Here is an 18,770-nt window from a genome sequence, read left to right as displayed (position 1 = left end):
TACTTCCTAGTGTAATTAATGGTGAGAGGCAGCAATCGTTCAGGGACTCTGGAGCCAAGGTTACCAGGGCTTGGAACACCAGCTCTGCCAGTTACTAGTTATGTGACCTTGGTTAGGTCCTCTCTGTGCCTCAGTTCCTTCATCAGTAAAGTGGAAATAATAATGCTACCTACCTCATTGGATTTTTAGGAGAGTAAAATACATTTAAAATGCTGATAGTGCCTAGCATTTTATTGCTTTTCAATAAATGTTAACTATATTCCACTGTAAGTGATATTTGGAGTCTTTAGTTATCTTTTGTTCATTTTGTAATTTATCAGAAAATGAGCTCTCTGCCACAGTATTTTTTTATTCTTTCAGGGCCAGATGGAATAGAACAGGAAAGACTCAAGATCACCCACTAATGATTGATTGTCACAGTGTCTGTGGACCAACAGCATCCTTGATTTCTTTTTAACTTTCTGGTAATCTTGTTATTTTCCATGTGTGTCATGAGCAAATATGAAGGGTTTGTATTATTTCATAATTCATTTACAATTGTAAGTGGTAATCACAAGGACTGTTTGTTTTGTTTTGTTCTAACATGTTTATAGGCTCTCAGGTATAAATCAACATGGAGAGATCTGCAATGCAACCAAATCATTATGCTGATGGTTAATATGTTGCTTTCATTGATCCCTAAATTTGGGAAAGCTGATAGTTTGAGTGACCTGGTGTCACCCTAAGACTATATGATCTTCTCTGACCAGACAGATATAAATAATATTATGTAACCTATGAGACCAACTTTGCCCCAAAATAATTTTCATGAGCACTGGCAAGTTACAGTATATTAATTAATGAAGGATTTCTGTAAAATATTACCATACCAAAAGAATATGATTATATTTTAAATAATATTTTATTTATTTACCTTTAGAGAGAGGGGAAGGGAGAGAGGGAAAGAGACATTGATGTGCAAGAGATACATCGATCGGTTAACTCTCGCACGCCCTCAACTGGGAACCCAGGCAGCAACCCAGGCATGTGTCCTGCCTGGGAATTGAACCAGCAACCCTTCAGTTTGTAGGCCAGCACTCAATCTACTGAGCCACACCAGCCAGGACCAAAAGAATATGATTATTTCTAAGTAGAACCAATGGTAACTGTTTTTCCCCAATGCTTTTCTGATTTCTAAAATCAATCACCTTCATTCTACTGGCAGGTGACTTACAGGGATACTTTCAAGCTAGTGGCACAAAGGATTCTTTTTCTTAGAAATAGATGGAATACACTGTCCTTACACCATTCATGGAGTAATCTCAAAGGAAAATCCTTTCTACTAGTACTTCGATTTGATGTTATCTTCTTAGAGTTTCTATGCCAAGATGCTTATATCTTCAATAATATTTAAAAATATTCTCCATATGTGGCAGCTCTAATTGCCAATCCAACAGCCATTTTTCTTCTTCTTAGCTAACAGAATCTAGTTTTATTCAGGACAGCAATGTGTTTAGCCAAAGGGTATGTCATAGCTAGTCTAAACCAATTGTAGCTATCTCATTTTCCTTTGCTGAGTATCTTTCAAGACTCCTTTGTGCCTCGCCAATAAGATGCAAGGGGAAGTCTACTGAGTAGCAAGGGAAGAGTTTACATCTCTCATAATGGAAAACTTCTTTTCCTCCCACTCTCCTCCTTTTCAACTTGGGATGCTGTTGTGAAAACATAACCATGATACAGCAAACACACGAACCTGAAGCCAACATACTAAGGATGGCAATGCAGAAGGAAAGAAGTGACTCCTTGATAACAAAACTGAGGAGTTATACCCAAATGTCCAATCTCATGAGCCCCAAACTTCTTATAAGGCGAATCAATTACGTCTTTGCTGCTTTATTACTGTAGGTTAGTATAGCACCAAAATCCATTCTCTCTTCTTCCATTATAGCTGAGCAAGTGGCTACTCAACTATCTATAATTAGCAGCCTCCCTTTCAGGTAAATGTGGCCCTGTGAGTAAGTCCTCTCCAGTGGAATGTGAATGAAGGCTCATATAATAATAGTATTGTGTCTTATATAGGAAAAGTTCTCTATTTTCCAAAGATGAATACTGAAGTACTTAGGGCTCACTGTCACAATATCTAAAATTTACTTTTAAAAACTTTACCAATGGAATGAATAAGTTAGAAATATAGTGGTCATGATTTCACAACATCATTAATATAATTAATGCCAGTGGATTGTACATTTAAAAAGGTTAAAATAGCCAATTTTATGATATATATTTCACTATAAAATAAATAAACACATAATCAAAAACAAGTACCACATCATACCCATGAGGATGTCTATTATCAAAAACAAAACCAATAAATCCAGAAAATAACAAGTGCTGGTGATGATGTAGAGAAATTGAAACCCTTGTGCTCTGTGGCTGGGAATGCAAAATGGTGCAGTTGCTGTGGAAAAAAGTATGATGTTTCCTGAAAAAATTTAACACAGAATTCCCTTATGATCCAGTAATTCTATTTCTGGCTATGTACCCATAAAAATTGACAGCAGAGACTCAGAGCAGCATTTTTCACAATAGCCAAAAGGTGGAACAACCCAAGTATCCACTGATGGATGAATGGATAAACAAAATGTAGTCTATACATACATGGAATATTATTCAGCCTTAAAAAGGAAGGAAATTCTGATACGTGACACAACAGGACACCTTTGAGGACATTATGATAAATGAAGTAGGCCAGTCATGAGGAACAAATACTGAATAGTTCCATTCATATGGGGTACTCAGAGAAGCCAAATTTACAGAGAAAGAAAATAGAATGGTGGTTGCCAGGGCCCAGGAGGTGGAGAAATATGGAGTTATTATTTAATGGGTACAGAGTTTCAGTTTTGCAAGATGAAGAGAGTTCTGGAGATGGCTGGCCGTGATGGCTGCACAACAATGTGAGAATTACTTACACACTTAAAATAATGAATATGGTAAAGTTTATGTTATAATATTTTAGCACAATTAAAAAATAATAAACACAAAAAATATTATCTTAGAAAAATCTGGTTTGTGCCAAGTCTCTTGATTCTTTAAAACAAACAAACAAAAAAACCCCAAAATAGTCACCTGATAGGTGTGACTTGGAAGACTACATTCTTATTGAGCTTATTAATTTTAGGAATATGATATGAATATGATCGAAAAGAGCCAGTATATTAGTATGAATTGGCTGTTCTTTGCTGTTGATCAAGGTGTTTTAAAAAAGCGACTAGCCCAGATTAGGACAGAATAGACTGAGGGGTGCAGAGAGTTGCAAAAGAAGAGGAAGAGTTTAGAAATTTGGGGCCTTGGAGGGGTGGACAAGCCTATGGCTTCTACACCTCAGATAGCACAGGATTAGTGATGAGAAAAAGCATGTTGCCTTCCCTCCAAAGTCTTGGTTTCAGAGGCCTCAATACAGCCCCATTACATTGAGAGGGAGGAGTATGGATGGCGCAGAAGCCAAGGAAAAAAGCAGTCTCAAGATCTCTGTCTTGGAAAGAATTTGGGGAGAGACTGTTAGCATGTGACCTGCTTGGAAGTTAATAGATCTGAAGCCAGCTGAGTTTCTGAGGGAATTGTATACTTAGTAAAGCCAAGCCAATAAAACCTTCTGACTGCTGTCTCTCAGATTTCCAAATTTATCCCATTTAACTAAAGAGGAAACTGAACAGGAAGAACCACCATTCCCAAGGGCAGATCCAAGGGACACACAGATGCATGAACAAGAGGGTGCTCCTAAAGAGCAGAACCAGGGGCTAAGCAGGGAACCTCTTTCTCTGCCAGGGCAGGTGGCCTTCCCATTCTTCCAGGATCCCAGCATTCCTATGAGTCAGGGGCTGCTGTGTGCATTTCTTTCTCTTCCTTTTTGAATGGGAGTTTTAAATGTGGTTTCCTACTGCCTGTCCCATCATTGTACATGGAATGTGCGTATGAGGATAGAAAGAGAGATAATTTGCTTTTTAGTTCACAGATTGCCAGACCATTAGGAACCACATCCAAACCTGATGGAAAGGCCTGGGCATTACCCAGGGACCATGGCCTTTCAGGTGGTACATTTGTTGCATGGGCTTTTTTGTCTGTCTCCCTTGGGATGAAGTGAGTGTGTTCTACATGTTGGAAATATGGTATTCAGTGACTCTTGGTACCCAGAAGGACTGACTGCAGCAAGACTGTGAAAATCCATTCTCTCCTCCTTCCAGTGTGTTAGAAGTATAATAGGGAGGCATTTGTTTCCTCAGCCTCGGCTGCACTGTGAAGCAGCCATAGGTTCCTGCCAATGGAATGTGAGCAAAAGGAATGTGAGTGGATGTGTGTCACTGCCTGGCCTAGCACATGCACCTCTCACTCATTTCCTATGGCTGAGATGGCGATGATCAGAAGAAAGGAGCTATGCTGAGCAGGGCCCGGCTCAGCAGGCCCTCCTCCCCCACTAATATGAGGCACCCACCCTGGACTGTTACATGAGGAAAAAATAACCATTTTTAAGCCACACTATTATTGGGTTTCTCCTACAGCAGCTGAACTATTACTCTAGCTAATAGATTCAGATACTCTGTTAGCTGCAGCTCAAAAATCTTAATCTGGTACCTCCCATTATTTCCTATAAAAATGACAAAGCTACTCTGTCCATGGGCTACGTGAGTTACACAGATTAATTTCTTAAAAAATTTCAATTATAGTTGACATTCAATATTATTTTATAATAGTTTTAGGTACAGAGCATAGTGGTTAGACATTTATATAACTTATGGAGTGATCCCCCCAAGTCTAGTACCCACCTGACGCCATTAGTTAGGGCAATATTACTGACTATATTTCCTATGCTGTACTTTACATCCCCATGGCTATTTTGTAAATACCAATTTGTACTTCTCAATCCTTTCATCTTTTTTTAAAAGATTATATTTTATTGATTATGCTATTACAGTCATCCTGATTTTCCCCCTTTGCCCTCCTCCACCCAGCATCCCCCACTGCCTCAGGCATCCCCCCACCCTTGTTCATGTCCATGGGTCATCCACCTTTCATCTTTTTAAAAGTATGCTTTATTGTTTATGCTATTACAATTGTCCCATTTTTTCTCCCCTTTTTTCCCTTCTTCCCTGCACCACCCCTCCTACCAGTACTCCCCCTGATCCCTGCCTTAGTTCATGTCCATGGATCATACATGTAAGCTCTTTGGCTTCTCCATTTCCTGTACTATTCTTCACCTCCCCCTCTCAATTTTGTACCTAGCAATTATGCTTCTTATTCCCTGATCTTTTACCCCATTCTCTCCCCTTGCACTCCTCACTGATAACCCTCCATGTGATCTCCATTTCTGTGATTCTGTTCCTGTTCTAGTTGTTTGCTTAGTTTGTTTTGGTGTTTGCTTTTTTTAAGGGTCAGTTGTTGATACTTGTAAGTTTGATGTCATTTTGCTGTTCATAGTTTCGATCTTCTTCTTTTTCTTAGATAAGTCCCCTTAACATTTCATATAATAAAGGCTTGGTGATAATGAACTCCTTTAACTTGACCTTATCTGGGAAGCATTTTATCTGCCCTTCCATTCTAAAGGACAGCTTTGCTGGATATCAGCATCTTGGATGTAGGTCCTTGTCTTTCATGACTTTGAATACTTCTTTGTAGCCAGGTAACTGTCTCCTTTTCTCTTGCTGCTTTTAAGTTTCTCTCCTTATCTTTAATCTTGAGTAATGTAATTATGATGTGCCTTGTGTGTGCTTTCTTGGGTCCAACTTCTTGGGAACTCTCTGAGCTTACTGGACTTCCTGGAAGTCTACTTTCTTTGCCAGATTGGGGAAGTTCTCCTTTATTATTTTTTCAAATAAGTTTTCAATTTCTTGCTCTTCCTCTTCTCCTTCTGGCACCCATATGATTCAGATGTAGGAATGTTTAAAATTGTCCTAGAGGTTCCTAAGCCTCCTCTCATTTTTTAAAATTCTTTTTTCTTAATTCTGTGCTGGTTGAATGTATATTTCTTCCTTCTGCTCCAAATTGTTGATATGAGTCCTGGTTTCCTTCCCTTCCCTGTTGGTTCCTTGTATATTTTTCTGTATTTCACTTTGCATAGCCTTCACTTTTTCCTCTAATTTTTTACCATACTCAACCATTTCTGTGAGCATCCTGATTACCAGTGTTTTCAACTCTGCATCTGATAGATTGGCTATCTTTGTCACTTGGTTGTTTTTCTGGAGCTTTGATCTCTTCTTTCATTTGGACCATATTTCTTTGTCTTGGCGCACCTGTTGTATTGTAAGTGGTGCAGCCTTAGTTATTCTCCAGGGTGGGGCAACCCATGTTGCTGTTGTTGTACTATATGTGGGAAAGGAGCCCAAGAAGGAACAATGCCACTTGCTTGGCTCTCAGTGTGCTTTCAGTCATTTCCTCCACTACCTACAAGCAAATTGGTCCTTTCTGGTGCTGATTCCCAGACAGGTGGGTTTGTGTATGTTCCAGGACCCTGTAGGTCTCTCCAATGAACTCTCCTATGGGGCTGAGAGTTTCTCCTGCCGCCCCAACCCTCACTGGTTTTTAAAGCAAAAGGTTTTTGAGGTTTCATTTCCCTGAGCTGGAACCCTGGGTTACACAGTCTGTCTCGCTCCCCAGTTGTTCCTCCTGGTTTATCTGCACACAAATATGGGGCCACCCCATCCATGAGAGGTTGCCTTGCCCACCTGGTCCTCCAGCTGCCACCTTGCTGCACATCCTCCCCACCTCGGCTTCCAATCTCTGCCCCTCCTATCAGTCTGGATGAATGTTTCTTCTTTAACTCTATGATTGCTGGACTTTCATATAGCTTGATTTTCTGGCAGTTCTGGTTATTTTTTGCTTTTAAATTTGTTGTTGTCCTTCTTTTGGTTGTTTGAGGAAGCAAAGTGTATTTACCTATGCCTCCATCTTGGCCGGAAGTCTCAATCTCTTCATCTTTTTCACCCAGCCACTTAAACCCCCTCCCATCTGAAAACCATTAATTTGTTCTCTGTATCTATAGGTGGTAATAATTTACACAATCTTGCCCTGGTGAGTCATATGATACCCAAGAGTGCCAAGTGACAAGGTGGTTTTTCCAAGTGCACAGAAGAATTAAGGCCAGGAAATGATTTGCTCACTTAGCAGTGACCAATCTTCTACATATAATTTTTACAAAGATTTTACAAATACATACACAAAACTTTTTACTAAAGAGCTACCTGTATTTTATAGATTTGAAATCAAATGAATACTCACAGGGAAAAAAACCCAGCATTCTGGAAGGTATAAAAAAGTTAGGTAGCATGACTAATTTTATTTTGTAGATGACAATGACAAGATTACTCCCAACATGCCTGATTCAGCAGTTCTAAAGAATCTTTTTTAGATCCTTTGCTATAGCAATTATTTCATGTGCTTTCTTGGCCCTAAGGCAGAAAATAAACACAGAAAAAAGCCACAAGGCAGTCTGACCACAAGCTCACTGAAAATGAAATCTTTGTGCCTGGAAGTCCCTTGTCTACAGCTTTGAAATCACATCACAAAAACCTTTTTTGGCCTACAGTCCCAGCTCTCAGTGCCAAAACACACAATGACTCATCATGGTGCTGGATGTCTCTTGCTAGACTCTGCCACCAACACCGCAGGCACGGTTCCATGAAGAGAAAATAGCCAAACATGAAACCAACCAGAGCAAACAAGAAATCCCCAAGGGACAGATAAATTCAGTAAGTTCAGGAAATGGGGATCTGAGAAGGAAATTCAGGTAGAATCTTATGTGGTAGGGCACTAAGGCTGAGAGATGCTAGGCTAATGCATAAGACCATTAAACATCAAACCTTGAACTTGGATCTCCTCATTCAACAAACTGGCAGCTGCTTAGTGGCTATGCTACACCAAAGGTGATGGCAAAAATGGTAATTTTTTTCATTCTCATTATTGTAGGAACACAAAACAGAACTGGAACCATGAGCACATGTCCTGGATCCAGAGTCTCTGGTTTAACATCCAGGCTCTGCCACTTAGTTGCTGGATGAAGCTATACAAATTGCTTAACCTCTCCAAGCCTCAATTTTTTCATCTATAATATGGGGACCATAATAGTGCCTACTTATGGGACTTCCATGAGGATTAAGGAAGGTAACACAAAAGGCTCTTTGATAAGCACTCAATAATTGGAAGCCTATTATTATGAATGGCTGTCTTATTTTTTTAAGTTTCAGATAATTAATAATCAGTGTAAACCCCAACACATTGGGAGGAGAAATATTTCCTGGTTAAGTGGAAAACTGTGTGGATGACTTCTGGAAGATCTTTATTCTAAGCAGCTTTATAGTGAAATATTACATTTAGAAATCTGGACCTTCTTTCTTCATTTTGGCATAATCTATATTCACTGAGTAGAACTTGTATTGATCATTGGGACACAGTTTGTTCCAGGGTTCGGGGTTATCTTTCTGTCCCAACAGATATCTGGATTGAACAATGCCAGGAGTAAGATATAAAGTGCTGCTTGAGTACCTATGGCTCCAGTAAATACAAAGAGGTGATCAGGCATGAATTATTTTTGGCCTGGCCGAAGATCTAGCAGAGCATGGTTGTGGTAGAGGGCTTGGGCCAGGATGTAGAGAAAAATAAAACTGAAGGCCAGGAAGCAGGTAGTCTGTGCACCGACCATAAAAAGCTGTCTTAATATCCCTGGTGCTCAACCCATTTGTGTTCTCAAAAAAGAAAGTAGACCTGGGGATTTATTCCAGCTTAATGATGACTGTTTAGGAATTCAGTGAGGAACTTGAAAGAGAATGTAGGCTGCTTTTTAAAACACACACACACACACACACACACACACACACAGAACTTTATTTATTGGTTTTTAGAGAGAAGGAAAGGGAGGAAGAAAGAGAGGGACAGAAACATCAATGTCAGAAACATCAATTGGTAGCCTCTCGTATGCACCCCAACTGGGGACTGAACCTGCAACCCAGTCATGTGCCCTGGCTGGGAATCGAACTTGCAACCTTTCACTTTTCTTGATGACACCCAACCAACTGTGCCACACTGGTCAGAGCTAGGCTAGACTTCTAATGTTCTCGCCATGAAGTAGGATATGACCTTGTACAAAAATGCTTCAGTATCTTAGAAATTATGCTGATGATTTCTTTGGAAAGACAACACATACACACACGTATGCATGTGTGAAATATATCAGACCAGAGGTTGCTTCGTGGAGTCCAGACTGGTGCTGAAGAAGATTGGATATTACCGTATTCTTCCCAGGGCCAGGAGAACTAATCAACACCTGAGAACCTGAACTCCCCTGAACACTCAGAACCACTACATTACTGAAATGAAAACCACCAAAACCAGGGACTTGTAAATGTAGTTAACTGCCTCCCACACACCTGGTGAAAGGTGATATAATGCATTTCTCATTTCACACAGTACCCTGTACAAAAAAACCACCTGGGACAGACCTAGTAAATTCTCAACCTTCTCTAACTTCCTCAGTCCCTCAGTCCCACAGATGATGTCACTAGGTGTCCATTTTAAGCACTTAGAAGGCTACAGGGTATAAACAAGGGTTGCCTGCAGAATTAAGAACAAAATTAGGAAAGTCAATAAAGGTAGCTCTAGTTAACCAATAATATTGAGCATGTGGATCTGTAATACATCTGCACAACTTCCAAGTGTGCTGCTAAGTGGTTTCACATGTTTCACAAGTCTCAGAATGTACTGGTGAGAAACTGGAACTCTGAACTGTTCAGTGAGCTGGTCCCCGTTGGCCTGTAGGTGGCTCCCCAAAGGCTCCAGTGTCTTTCACCAGGTTTTGGCCCCAGGTCATCTCTTCAGGGCTCTGCTTTTCCAACTGTCCCTTTCAGAGCTCAGATGCCAGCTCCCTTCTATGGCCCATCTCTACTTCCCTGTGAAGATGGATCAAACGCTGACACCCAGTTCCCAAGGGTGAGAGGGAGGGCAGGGTGGAGGTGGGAGAATTGTCTCCCATGACACACATACCGTCTCTCCCAAGTTCCTCCCTTTCATTCCTGCTACCACACTTAGACTAACAGTCTCTTCTCCAGTGGACTTGAACTACTTGGTTTCTGCACAATTAGCACCTTTCTACCTTTCAGGACTTGTCACCTGTCTTTGTTCCTTCTCCTATCCCAGCTCTGGTACCCATAATTCCCCTTTTACAGCTCTAAATACCTCCCTTTACAAAGAATGAACTGAGAAATGGTTCTCTCTTAGAAATAGTTCATCAGAAAATAGATAATGTGTTAGCTTTCTGCAGATAACAAATTTATATCACATTAGTCAAAGTCTCAAATCAGTTACACTCCCCCTAGTATCTTAAATTTTTCCTTGCCTGGTATGAATTAAGGGCAGATTCTTAAACTGAGGAAGTTGAACCATTAGAATTCTTTTTTTAAGTGTTTTAAAAAATATTTTATTTATTTATTTTTTAGAGAGGGGAAGGGAGAAAGAAAAAGGAAGAGAAACATCGATGTGTGGTTGCCTCGTATACACCCCTGACTGGCAGACCTGGCCCTCAACCCAGGCATGTGCCCTGACTGGAATCAAACCGGCAACCCTTTGGTTTGCAGGCTGGCACTCATTACACTGAGCCACACCAGCTAACACACCATTAGAATTCTTAAGTGTGTCTGAATAGTGCTGGACAAGGAAAAAATTTGCTTCAATTTCGAGGCTATCAGTTTTCTGGAAAAAACATCTCAACAGTAAAGAATAAACAGTTCACCAAACTAATATTGCTTGATAGAAATATCCTCTCTCCTATTGTTCTAAACCTATATTTACCAAATTACTTTTGGCCTATAACATGGTTTTCTTTACTTTTTAAAAATATTATTTTATTGATTATGCTGTTACAGTTGTCTCATTTTTTTCTCCTCTTTATTCCTCCTTATTCCTTTATTCTCCTCTGCCTTGCACTGCCCGCCTCCCCACCCCCATTCAGTTCATGTCCATGGGTTACACTTATAAGTTCTTGGACTTCTCCATTTCCTGTACTATTCTTAACCTCCTCTGTCTATTTTGCCTCTTATTCCCTGTACCTTTTCCCCCATTTTCTTCCCTCTGCCCCCACTGATTACTCTCTGTGTGATCTCCATTTTGGTGATTCTGTTCCTGTTCTAGTTGTTTGCTTAGTTTGTTTTGTTTTTTGTTTCAGGTTCAATTATCGATAGTTGTGAATTTGTTGTCATTTTGCTGTTCATAGTTTTGATCATCTTCTTTTTTCTTAGATAAGTTCCTTTAACATTTCATATAATAAAGGCTTGGTGATGACGAACTCCTTTAACTTGACCTTCTTGCCTGTAAGGTTTTTTTTTGAGAAATCAGCTGATAGTTTTATGGGAACTCCTTTGTAAGTAACTCTCTCCTTTTCTCTTGCTGTTTTTAGGATTCTCTCTGTATATTTAATCTTGAGTAATGTAATTATGATGTGCCTTGGTGTATGCTTCCTAGGATCCAACTTCTTGGGGTCTCTCTGAGCTTACTGGACTTCCTGGAACTCTATTTCCTTTGCCAGATTGGGGAAGTTCTCCTGTTATTATTTTTTCAAATAAGTTTTCAATTTCTTGCTCTTCCTCTTCTCCTTTTGGCACCCCTATGATTCAGATGTTGGGACATTTACAATTGTTCTGGAGGTTCCTAACCCTCTCCTCATTTTTCTGAATTCTTGTTTCTTCATTCTGTGCCGGATGAATATTTATTTCTTCCTTCTCCTTCAAATCATTGATGAGTCCTGGTTTCCTTCCCTTCACTGTTGGTTCCCTGTATATTTTCCTTTATTTCACTTTTTATAGCCTTCACTTTTTCCTCTATTTTGCAACCATACTCAACCATTTCTGTGAGCATCCTGATTACCAGTGTTTTCAACTCTGCATCTGATAAGTTGGCTATCTCTTCATTGCTTAGCTGTGTTTTTTTGTGAGGCTTTGATCTGTTCATTCATTTGAGCCATATTTTTTTTTTTGTCTTGGCACTCCTATTACATTGTAAGGGGCAGAAATTTATGTATTCATCAGGGCAAGGCAACCCACATTTCTGCGTTGTTGCTCTGTATGTGGAAGAGGGGTCCTAGTGGGAACACTGCTGCCTGCGGGGCTCTTGGCCAGCTTCCAGTCACTTAACCACAAGAAACTTGGGCTCTTCTGGTGCTGTTTCCTGGGCGGGTGGGTTTGAGCACATTCGAGGATTCTGTAGGTCTCCTTAACCCCCACAGGTTTTACAGCCAGAGGTTTTGAGGCTTAATATCCCCACACTGGAATCCTGGGCTGTGCTGTCTGTCTTGCTCCTCAGTTGTTCCTCCGGGTTTATCCACATGCAAATGTGGAACCACCCCATCCACCAAACACTGCCTTGCCCACCCTGGTCTTCCAGCTGCCACCTTGCTGTGTGACATCTCCACCATGGCTGGCCATCTCCACCTCTCCTACTGGTCTGGATGAATGTTTCTTCTTTAACTCCTTGGTTGTTGGACTTCCATACAGTTCAATTTTCTGGCAGTTCTAGTTATTTTTTGTTTTTAAATTTGTTGTTGTCCTTCCTTTGGTTGTGTGAAGAGACAAAGTGTATCTACCTATGCCTCCATCTTGGCTGGAAGTCCTATAATATGGTTTTCTGAAGTAAGCTATTTGCAAGAAAGAATTTTCCTAAGCAAAACAATTAATGTTATTTTAATTCCATTGTGAATACATTTCTATTTTGGTTTAGAAATGTCTTATGACTTTGTTATTGTGAGTTGGCCTCAGCATTTGAGCTCCTCCAGGTGAGTGATGAAAGAAACCTGCAAAGCTGAGAGCTTAGACTTTGGACTTGGCTAGACTCACTAGATACAATCACCCTATCATAACCATGTCTGCTATTTGCTGTCTTCTTCTTTGATTGATTGACTGATTGATTTTAGAGATATAGAGAGGGAGGGGGAGAGAGAGAAAAGAACATCTCTTTGTTGTTCGACTTATTTATGCATTCATTGGTTGATTCTTGTATGTGAGGGATCAAACTCACAACCTTGGTGTTAGGGTGGGATGATGCTCTAACAACTGAGTTACCTGGACAAGGCCTGCAGCCTTCTTCTTACACACATTGAGGCTAGGTCCAGTCTTAAGCATTTTTGTTTCCCTCATGTCACTTGGACTTGTGAATTGTATACATATGGAATTAAAAATTGGAAAGTGGAAAAATCAATGTCCCCACTAATGTCACACCCTAAACAGTTAACAGTTAAATGTATATCCTCCCAGATGTATAAGTGTGACATTTAAAAAAAATATTATTTATTTATTTATTTATAGAGAGAGGGGAAGGGAGGAAAAGAGGGAGAGAAACATCAATGTGTGGTTGCTTCTTATGTGCCCCCTACTGGGATCTGGCCTGCAACCCAGACATGTGCCCTGACTGGGAATTGAACCAGTGACCCTTTGGTTCCCAGCCCGGCACTCAATCCATTGAGCCACACCATCCAGGGCATAAGTGTGACATTTTTAATTTAACAATATGTGGGCAACTTTAAACGTCAGTAGACACTGATATCCTTTTGGTCTTGTTCCCCTAAACCTGCAGTCTCTATTTCTTCACTGATGGCAGCTCTATCCTCCCTGTTTCTCAGGCCAAAAGCCTCAGAGTCACCTTAGATATCTCAATTTCTCACACACTCCACATTCAATGTGCCAGGAAATCCTGATCCAAAAGTGATCCTAAGCCTAGCCATTTCTCACCACATTGGCCAGGAAGAACATTTATAACACATAAAATCATGGCATTCTTTAGCTCAACTCCCTGCTAAGAGTAATCTCCCAGGTCCCTATCTCAGAGTGCCCTCTCCTCTCTGACTTCATCCCCCACTTTCACTGACTATGGCCTCTCTGGTGTCCATGTGGACCTTGTGTACTCCTGATCCCTCCCTTTGCTTACGCCTACAGCCCAGAAATGCACATGATTCCTCTCTCACCACCACAAATCTTCACCAAAATGTTGCCTACTTGGTGAGGCCTTCCCTGAAAACCCACTTTAAATCATCCTCGTCCTTCATCATCTCCAGAATTCCCTGCACCACCCTTCAGGGAGTTCTGGAGATTTTTCTCCATGATACCTAGTACTTGGTATATTTTATCTATTTATTTTATTAACAGACTTTGTTCTTTCATGAAGTGACAGCAAAGAGTTTTGTTTTTGTTTCCGTTTTATCCCCAGTGTGTAGAACAAGGCCTGGCTCGCTGCAGGGCACCCAATGAGTATTTGGTGAAGAATAAGTAAAAGACACTGCTAGGATATGGGAGATATACAGACTTAAAAAAGCAAGACCCAAGCAGGAAACTTGGCTCAAGGGAACGTAATGTGGACATAAGAAACTACAGTATAAGAAATAACCTGATAATTGTTATATACATGATGAAAACAAAGTCCTATGTCTCTACTACAGTAAGAGTGGTTAATTCTGACCATGGGGATCAGGACTGGGTCTGTGGAGAGGGTGGCATTGGAGCTGGGCCTTGGGTGATGAATAGAATTGCAAGATGTTGAAAGGCAAAGGCAGGCTATCAAGCAAGAAAAACTGCCTAAAAAGGAAAGAGAAAATATTCATGTAGATGAGTTTGTGAGGCAGCAGGACTGATACATGGGGCATTTATCTGGTTGAAGAGATGTGAGGGGGGAGGTGAGGCTGTGGAGGTATCTTCAGCCAGCCTGCATGGAGCCTGGACTGCATGCTCAGGAAAGGGCCTGGAGGGAACTACATTCTTGGGTATTGGGGGGCACTGAGTCTTCCTTTATAAGTGATAAGGTATGGATGGCACTTGGGAAGATTAAATTTGCTATTTGTTTATAGTATTCTGCAGGAACATAGACATGGGAGGATGAGAAATAGGCAGAGTGGTCACAGGAAGGACTGTCATCCCCATGTTCCAAACACAGGTCTCTTCCAGAGGAGTTTCCTGGTTGCAAATGGTAAACGAGCCTGATGTGTCCTGTTCTTGCTATGTCACCAAAACCCACAACTGGCCAAGGCCAAGCAAGCAATGCAAAGAGGCCACAGTATCAGAGATCCTTGAAATGCTTCACATGATAGGATAAGTTGCAGTAAAACATCACTGAACATATTCCAGAAATCAGCTATGGGTTAGCAGTACTCATAATTTTATTTCCTGAGAAACAAAAAAAGTTTGGCATCTTAATACATGAAATCAAAATGTGTGCTGTCCTGAGAGCATCAGATAGCCAAGTGTATGATCCTGAGGATTCTACATAATGTTAAAAGAATGAAAGGAAAGAGTGGGTTGGGTCAAAATTATCTACTTTATTAAAACACAACTAAAACATAACCATAATTCAAAATTAGTCTGCAAAAGCTAAAGTTATCTCAGAAGTAACATTTTATTCTTTCATTATTCTTACATTAAGAAATTCTTCCATTAGAAACCCTTCAACTTATTCTGATGAGGGTATTTTGTATTTGGAGTAATGTCAGTTTGGACTTGGTAAAGCAGGAAAAAAAACAGTGCATTGATACGATATATATTTTGTTTTGAAAGAGGGATATGTCAATGGAAGTACATTCTGGGGATTCAATATTGAAATTAAGTAATAAAATCAGAAGGGACTGTATTATTTCTGAATTCTACTTCACAATTTTTCTCCAGTTAAAGTGGCCACAAAGCAGAAAACCTAATTAAAGCAGAAAACCTAAGGAATAACAAGACACTTAAGATTTACAGGAGATAAAGAATAGAGAAAACTCAAGGATAATCAGGATATAGAAAGAGATTAGAATGGTTCTTTAATGAAAGGATAACATTTCATTCTTTCTTATTATTTATTGAAGATAAGATATTCAGTCCTTTCTCTCAAGGAGTAAAATGCTTAACAGTTTCTAATTTTGGTTATAGAAGGACACCTGTGACTGTGGGTGGACATCAGTCTGGTTTTTCATGGCCCCATAAAACAAGTCCCTAAACTCTGCTACAGGAAAGCCACATGTTCACTTTAACCTCATCCCATTCCTTCCTGCTAGGACCTGAGAGTTGGTCAGGAGGCTACCTTACAAATGGGCAAGGTAGGTGGGGCTCTAGATATTGCACCCTGGGCTTTAAAACCATCTTTGCTCAAGGTCTGAGAGAGCAGGTAGTGGCAAAAAGCTGCACAGCTCATTTATTAGATAAATGGAAGGGAATTTTTACAGGAAAGTGCAGGAATGCATTTGAGATTGGGGCTGAGAAGACAAGGGCAACCATATCTTAATCAAAAGAAAGCATAAAAATAAGTAGAGCAAAGTTCTTCTCACAATCAATGCTGGATCCTATATGATAAATTGGCTTGCAACTTATTTGGAGTGGGCAAAAGTATTATTGAGACTTGGGAATCCACCTGATTGAAAAGTATGTCTTCAGGAAATAACAACAATAACAATAATGATGAGATATTGGCAGCATTTAAAGAAAAAAATATATATATACTTTGTGCCCAATATTCTGCCAAGTACTCTAAACAAATTCTGTTATTAAGTCCTTACAACTCTATGAGATAAAGACTGTTATTAATTGCCAATTTATAAATGAGAATACAAAGGCTTACAGAGGTTTAATATTTTGCACAGGGCCACACAGCTAATAAGTGGCTGAGTCCAAGCCTTTGCCCACTATATTCTACTAAACTATTATTCTTTTTTTTTGAGAAAATACATTTTTATTTTTTTATTTTTTAATAACACTTTTAGCTTTATTTAAATATCATTGACTTAAAATTGGACATTCATTCATTTCAATTTCCCCTTTTTTTAAAAATATATTTTATTGATTATGCTATTACAGTTGTCCCATTTCCCCCTTCTCTCCCCTCCACCCTGCACACCCTCTCCCACCCACATTCCCCCCCTTTAGTTCATGTCGATGTGTCATACTTATGAGTTCTTTAGCTTCTACATTTCCCGTACTATTCTTGCCCTCCCCCTACCTATTTTCAACCTACATTCTATGCTACTTATTCTCTATACTTTTTTCCCCTCTCTCCTCCTCCCACTCCCCTGTTGCTAACCCTCCATGTGACCTCCATTTCTGTGGTTCTGTTCCTGTTCTAGTTGTTTGCTTAGTTTCTTTTGGTTTTGCTTTAGGTGTGGTTGTTACTAATTGTGAGTTTGCTGTCCTTTTTCTATACATGTTTTTTCTTTATCTTCTTTTCTTTTTTTTTTAAGATTTTTATTTATTTATATTTTAGAGAGGGAAGGGGGAGAGAGAGAGAGAGAGAGAGAGAGAGAGAGAGAGAGAGAGAGAGAGAGAGAGAGAGAAACATCAATGTGCGGTTGCTGGGAGTTATGGCCTGCAACCCAGGAATGTACCCTGGCTGGGAATCGAACCTGGGACACTTTGGTTCCCAGCCCGCGCTCAATCCACTGAGCTACGCCAGCCAGGGCATCTTCTTTTCTTAGATAAGTCCCTTTAGCATTTCATAAAATACGGGCTTGGTGATGATGAACTCCTTTAACTTGACCTTACCTGGGAAGCACTTTATCTGCCCTTCCATTCTAAATGAGAGCTTTGCTGAGTAGAGCAATCTTGGATGTAGGTCCTTGTCTTTCATGACTTGGAATATTTCTTTCCAGCCCCTTCTTGCCTGTAAGGTCTCTTTGGAGAAATCAGCTGACAGTCTGATGGGAACTCCTTTGTAGGTTACTGTCTCCTTATCTCTTGCTGCTTCTAGGATTCTCTCCTTCGTTTTTACCTTGGCTAATGTAATTATGATGTGCCTTGGTGTATTTCTTCTTGGGTCCAACTTCTTTGGGGCTCTCTGAGCTTCCTGGATTTCTTGGAAGACTATTTCCTTTGCCAGATTGGGGAAGTTCTCTTTTATTATTTGTTCAAATACGTGCTCAATTTGTTGCTTTTCCCCTTCCCCTTCTGGTACCCCTATAATTCGGATGTTGGAACGTTTAAAGATGTCCTGGATGCTCTTAAGCTTCTCCTCATTTTTTTGAATTCTTATTTCATCATGCTTTCCTGCTTGGTTGATTCTATCTTCCTTCTGGTCCACTGTATTGTTTTGAGACCCAGTTTCCTTCCCTTCACTATTGGCTCTCCTCCGTGTATCTTCCTGCACCTCTTTTATGGTAACCTGCATCTTTTCATCTAATTTGCGCCTAAAATCAACCAATTCCGTGAGCTTTCTGATCACCAGTGTTTTGAACTGTGCATCTGATAGATTGGCTATTTCTTAGTCACTCAAAAGGATGAGTCCTGGGGGACTGATCTGTTCTTCTGTTGGAATCATATCTCTCCCTGTTTCTCCTTTTTTTTTCTTTTTTTCCCGGTCTGGTCGCTCTTGTTAGGTGGGGGGCGGAGCTTTAGGTGTTCCACGGGGCTGGGCACCCCAGTCTCTAGATTGTGACATTATATGTGGGGGCGGGGCGGGAGCGGGGACAGGAGGAAACAATGGCGGTAGTTCTGTTCTCCTGGGCTCTCAGACCCTTCTCTGGGATCCTGGGCTGTGAGCTCTGCCCTGGTCCACAATCGCCGCCTCACTGGGTCTGCCAGCCACAGCTTGCGTACTCAGGGACCACCACTGTGTTCTTGCAAACCAGATGGCTTTCGCGCCGATTTCGTGCCATGTTTTCCCCGACCTACGCGCGCTGCCGACCCGCGCCCACCCGGCTTGTCGTCTCCTACCAGTCTGGACGTACGGGTCTACTTCAACTTCTTGGCTGTCCGACTTCCATTCAGATAAATCCTCTGTCAGTTCTGGGTGTTGTTCTGGCTGTAAATTGT

General features: G+C 40.6%; 1 protein-coding gene and 1 pseudogene across 7 annotated transcripts in view; both read right to left on the bottom strand.

The window, feature by feature from the left end:
• The window catches only part of TMEM150C (transmembrane protein 150C), a 102,968-nt gene that overhangs the window by 30,120 nt on the left and 54,078 nt on the right, over positions 1-18,770 (bottom strand). The window lies entirely within an intron of this gene.
• Positions 6,928-8,586, bottom strand: LOC114492787 (annotated as a pseudogene).

This window comes from Phyllostomus discolor, chromosome 1 (genome assembly GCF_004126475.2).
Source record: "Phyllostomus discolor isolate MPI-MPIP mPhyDis1 chromosome 1, mPhyDis1.pri.v3, whole genome shotgun sequence".
Classification (NCBI taxonomy): domain Eukaryota; kingdom Metazoa; phylum Chordata; class Mammalia; order Chiroptera; family Phyllostomidae; genus Phyllostomus; species Phyllostomus discolor.
The sequence above is the reverse complement of the archived record's forward strand: the minus strand, read 5'-3'. Positions and strand labels throughout refer to the sequence as shown.